Genomic DNA, 6,155 nt, shown 5'->3' with positions numbered 1-6,155 from the left:
AGTCTCTTGCGAGAAAGTCAAGGCGATTCCATCGTGTTTGTGGAAGGCATTCCTAAAGAAGACGACGGCATCGTCTCTGACTCCCGTCAAACCCATTTGGTCATTTTCGACGACATGTTAGGAGAAGACGAAGAAGAAATTAAACTGGTTTACGCGCAAAGGGCATCACCGTAATGCCAGTGTCGTTTACATCACTCAACATTTGTTTCAACAAAGTAAAGCCCATCGCATCATCAGTCTCAATGCGCATTACGTGGTCTTGTTTAAAAGTCCTCGAGATAAATCGCAGGTGCCAGTCTTAGCCAAACAGTTAGGAACGCCTTGGCTGACTCAGGCGAACGACGATGTCACTCAAACTCCACACACCTATTTACTCGTTGATTTGAAACCGACTACCCCCAATGATTTGTGATTTCGTACCCAATTGTTTCACCACTGGTGCCAAGACGGAGGGCTTGTCCTGTATACGTCTCCTTCTCGACTTAATCCCTACAAAAAAATCGTCTGCTTCACACAGTTTGAACATGACCTCCATTCAGTCGCATCTTCCCGTCAAATTGATTCGTGCCTTGTATGACATCAGTCGAGAAAAAAATCCACAAATACGGGTTCCTGTCTTAGAAGCTAGTCTCAAAGAAGTCTTACGATGGTTCACGGTGACAGCACGTCAATTACTGCAAAAGATCATTCAGATTCCTCATCAAACCAAACGCTGTTTTGATCGAAACAACGCCGCTTTGACCCAACTGGCCGATCCCCACATCGACACTCAAACCAAAAAACAAATCATTTTGAAACCTGGAGGGAGCGGTACTCTAGGAGGTGTCATCATTCGTTCTCTCTTAAGATGGGATCCTAATACTCCCAAATTTCTCCCCAAGAAAATAGCAAACGAAGCTCCAAGAAGAAGAAAAAAAGCCACGGTGTCAAGACTAGGTCCCCAAGGAGACCCGTGTCTAAAAGAACTTCTCCAGTGGCGGAACCCTCCTCTTACCAGTCACCACCCCGGAAAAAGAAAAGCCCCCAGGAAAAGAAACAGAGAAAAAGTCCCCAGAAAAAGACAAACCCACAGAAAATTAGCCGAAAGAGAAGCACTTCGGCCAGGACGCAACCTTACACTGGTAAACAACGACTAGCAACGGCAGTGACCGCGTCTCCAGTAGCCTCAGGTTCAACCACTTCTCCGTTGTTGATACCAAGAACCGAAGAGTACATGGAGACGTTGATCACACCAAGAACTTCTCCGTTGATGCCCCAAGAATTTCCCCAGTGGCAGGACCCTCCAATTTAGCGGCAGTGGCCGCTGCTCAAAAAGTACCTTCTCCCAAATCAAAGTCCAAGAGAGATCGGGCATGTTACAAAGTTTACTGGATTTGTCCAAGCAAGAACTGGCTCGATTTAGTCCGTTGCGTACCCCTGCACGACGTGTCATGCATGTCCTCAAGTTGATACGTCGTAAAGATAATCAGTGGCGACGCGTTCCAGTATAAAACAGGTCTGCGACCAAGTAGGGTATCAGTGAACTTCCAAAAGATGTCACCTCAAAGAAGTGCACACCATCACTATCGCCAAAAAAGAAAGAGGCAAAAGCAGACTCGTCATCCGACAAAGCGCTTAGCCAAGCATCGACGTTACCCTAAGAAAAGACACAGTCGTTACAAGAAAAAGAGGCGTCAACAAAGGGGAGGATTCCTTGGCGATTTCGGAAAAAACATTGTCACCTTTATGACCAAGCGATAGTCCCCCCAAAAAATATAAAAGGGCTTGTGTTAAGATATCGACGTTAGTGTATGTTTGGTGAATGTCCCGGAACCCTCAAGCAAAGATGTCACCCTCCAGAAAACATTCCTCTTCTAAACCCCAAGGAAAGAAAAGAAAAGGACTGCCTGTACGCTTAGTCAAACATGGGGACATGTTATCTGTCCTGTCCAAAGCTTCTCCACCCCTATGAAGAAAACTCATTCAATCAGCCTCCAAAGAGGTCATCGATACCGTGTGCGAATGTTTTTTGAACGTGTTGAAAGGCACGATCCCTTTGTCCAAACACCAGAAACAATGCTTAGGCAAACATCGTCACGTTCTGCGCCAAATGGTTCAAAAGAAAATCCCCCTTTGCCAAAAGAAGAAGATGTTGCTCCAACATGGAGGAATTTTACCCCACTTGTTAGGCCCCATGCTGAAAGGTGTCTTGGGAACCGTGTTGGGAGGGCTGGTGGGACCAAGATAAAAAGGCCCTCTGAAGTCCCAAGATCTCAGAACTAACACTTGACATCCCATGGAAGGACGAAAACTAGCTTTAGTGCCTTACAAACGATGGATGGAATACCATCGTTGGCAAGAAAACGCACCCCGCATTTACGTCCCAATCCCCATTTGAGCGAGATGTCCCAGTTACAACACGAATTACAGTCCTTGATGGATCGCCAAGATTTGTCCGAAACAGAAAATTCGCAAAAGTACGGTCAATTCTTGCAACGACTGCAACACTTTCACCAAAAAGCTTTAGACGAAACAGCTCTTCCCACTCTGAAAGATTTTATGACCTTGATGAAAAGTCCATTCCCCACACCATCACCACCATCACTACTACCATCCCCAGGAGATGCTACCCCACGAAGGCCTGAAGAAGAAGAGATTCGAGAAGTGTTTCAAACACCGTCAGAAGCTCCCATGTCTAGAAAGATTACAGCATCCTTGTTGACCCCGTCCCCCACACCCCAACGAGAAGAAATGAAAGCTTGGGTTAAAAAGATGATGTCCACTCCTCCTTCGACAGAAGTGAATAGGAAAGAAGGGAAACCAGAAGTGAAAAAACAAAAGAAGACCAAAACCATTCCATTGCCACCTCCACCACCACCTTCGACTTCTACTCCCGTAGCCCATCGGACACGTAAATCCGTTTCCAAACCACCCTTTCGTCCCATCCAAAGTAGCATCACCGAAGAGTATGTGACTTGTTAACACACAAAAGATGGAGAAGGTGTTAGCCAGCATTTACTACGATCCCTCCCATCCTGCAGGTTACGCAGGAGTTCAAAAATTGTATCGTGCTTCCAAAACTCGACTGAAAAGTCTCCGTTTACCTCAAGTGCAATGATGATTACAAGAACAAGCTACTTACACTTTACACAAACCCATTCGACGCAAGTCTTCAAGAAGTCTCACCCCAGTGGAAGGCATCGATCATCAATGGCAAGCCGATTTAGCCGATGTCTCTCATTTGGCCAGTTACAATCGCGGCTACAAATATTTGTTTTGTGTCATCGACGTCTTTTCCAAATTTGCCTGGGTCGTACCCTTGACTTCCAAATCGAGCAGGGAGTTAGTGCTAGCCCTGCAACGAGTGTTGAATTAAAGCGGTTGTCACCCTCTTCGATGGCAAACGGACAAAGGCACCGAATTTCTGAACCAAGCTTTCCAAAAAGAATTAAAGAAACGTGATATTCATTTTTTTACCACCGAGAATCCTGAAGCCAAAGCCAGCATCGTGGAACGTTTCCAACGCACTTTGAAAGAACGCATGTGGAAATATTTTACGCATCACCACACACTGAAGTGCATCGACATCTTACCGCACCTGGTGAAAGAGTACAACCAATCTTACCATCGAAGCGTTGGACGTGCCCCGCAAGAGGTGACTCCCGACAACGAAGTGCTGGTGTCTGATCGCCTGTTTGGTACGTCCCCGACGAGGGCTGTCCCCAAGAAAACTGGAGTGTTGGTCGTAGGAGATTGGGTGCGCATTGGCAAAACCAAACTCACTTTCGACAAAGGTTACTTACCTAACTGGACGACCGAATTGTTTCGAGTCACTGGACAAGTGCATGGCCGTCCTCCTACCGTCTATAAATTAAAATACATGAACGGAGAAGTGCTCAAAGGAACATTTTATTTGCCCGAGTTACAACGTGTCACCAAAAAAGAAGACGACGTGTACGACATCGAAAACATTCTCGAACGCAGAACCCGTAAAGTAGGAAAACGACTTGTCAAAGAAGTCAAAGTACGTTGGAAAAGATGTCCACCCAGTTTTGATTCTTGGATCGACACTTCAAAGACCTCGAATATAAAAAGAAGTGACCATCATGCCCTTTTACACAGACTCAGCTACAGCGACCACTCCTTCCCCCAGTTCTTCTCTGGAAGATTTACAACAACAACCCGTGTGGGTGTGGTGTGGTGAACGTGTGCTTAAAACGCAAATCGTCTTTTTCTGCCAAATCTTTGTGGTGCATTGTGTCATCGGGCAGCCATCGCCAATTTGAGTTTGCAACAAGGAGACAAACAATTGTGGACCATTTTATTGAGCAGTTGCATCGGTTACCTGCTTCCCAATCCCTCCCTGAAATTCACTTCGAACGGGAACAACGGGAACCTTGTGTCCAGTGCCAGTGACAGTCACCACTCCAATAACAATCCCATTTTGAGCGGAAACACTCCTCTGACTTCCAATAACCCATCGGACAGCCACAGAATTCTGTAATTATGAGCCACCATAACCAGTTTTACTTAACCTTACCCAGTGACAGTTCCATGGAGGTATTTCCCAAGAACACGTTGTGCTGTTACACAGCCAATTTACCCCAGTCCATCTAATTAGATCACGAAGCCCACTGAGAAGTGGCTTTAGTGGAAATCATTCACCCGACCCAAGTCTTCAATGTCCTTCCCAATCAAACTTTTTTTGAGGTGGAAGTTCATTACGAACAATTGCAACTGTACTTGGATATCAAAGTCAAATATGACAATAAAACCCCTAGCATAAAACATCAAAAGTGGACCACCTATCACTTGTTCATTCCCCCAGGCTATTATTTTAGTGGTCAACATTTGGTGACCACCATAGCCTCCAGGTTTAATGTCGTGTTTCTTAAAGCTTTGGAGAGTGTCAGAAAAAGTGTCACCCTGGAGAACCATAAAGTAGCTCGTCGTTTCCTGATGAAATTTCCTGAGGGGGGTAAAATTATGTCCATCTTTTTTGTCCTGAATTGTTTGCCATGTTGGGCGGGGCCATGGAGCTGAGAAATAAAGTAGAACAACAAAAAGTCGAATTACCAGTCATTTACGACAACGATCCTTTTGCCAAGTTCTTTCGTGCCCCGGTAGAACTGAACCAAGGACTGAATTTGATTTTTGTGTACTCAGATGTAGTGGAGTACAACGTGGTGGGACACACCTCTGTGCCATTATTGCGTGTCATTCCTTTCAAAGTGGATTCTGCCACGGCCGGTGACGAGGAAGGTGGAAACACCTATCACGTTCAACGCGAATTTGTACATCATCATTATTTGCCTGTCAGTAAGTCTTATTTGGACACGGTCAACATTGCTATAAAAGGAGATCTGGGACAAAATATTCCATTCACCAAAGGAAAAGTCACGGTGAAACTCCATTTTCGAAAACGGTTCTCTCACGACTCGTAAGTAAGTCATGTATCCAGTGTACCGAGGGGTTGCTCGACAGCGAGGACACGGCTTAGAAGATATGTTAAAATCGGCCTTTCGTTCGGTGGCCCCGGTGTTGAAACCGATGGTGACACGCGGATTGCACGCCTTGAAAGATGCGGCACTGACGCAAGGCAAAGAATTTCTCCAAAATGTCATCATCGACAAACAAAACCAAAAAAAGCCTTCTTGAGGGCAGGCAAAAATGTTTTGCTGCAAACGGGTAAAGACATTTTGGGCCGACGATAAACACCTGTAAATGCCCTGCATGCTACCGAGTCAGGCATTCCTACTTCCTTGAAGTCACAGCAAGGACACGGTAGAAAGAGACGACGAAGAAAACACCCTTTCACCAGACTTCACACTTCTAAAGCTAGAAGACAAAGAAAAGAAAAACCGTTCGAGACTTAGACGTTTTCGATTATTAAAGTATTGAGAAACAGAAAAATGATGCACCGAGAGTCTTGCGCTTGTTCTAAGTCGGAACTGTATCTGTTTGCCATGCCACCCACCATGATGACCATGCAAGAATCCCAATGGGTGGAATTTCATCCCGTCTCCTCTTTGACGGATTCAGCCCCCATCGAGTTTGAAATCAAAGGACAACCCGAAGATTACATCGATCTGAACAACAGTTACTTGTACCTCAAAGTCAAAGTTCTAGATAAGACTGGAGGTCATATAGACACTGAAGCAGTAGCTCCCGTCAAC

The sequence above is a fragment of the Sinohyriopsis cumingii genome, chromosome 11 (assembly GCF_028554795.1).
Source record: "Sinohyriopsis cumingii isolate HCF-2022 chromosome 11, ASM2855479v2, whole genome shotgun sequence".
NCBI lineage: Eukaryota > Metazoa > Mollusca > Bivalvia > Unionida > Unionidae > Sinohyriopsis > Sinohyriopsis cumingii.
Note: the sequence above shows the minus strand (reverse complement) of the source record.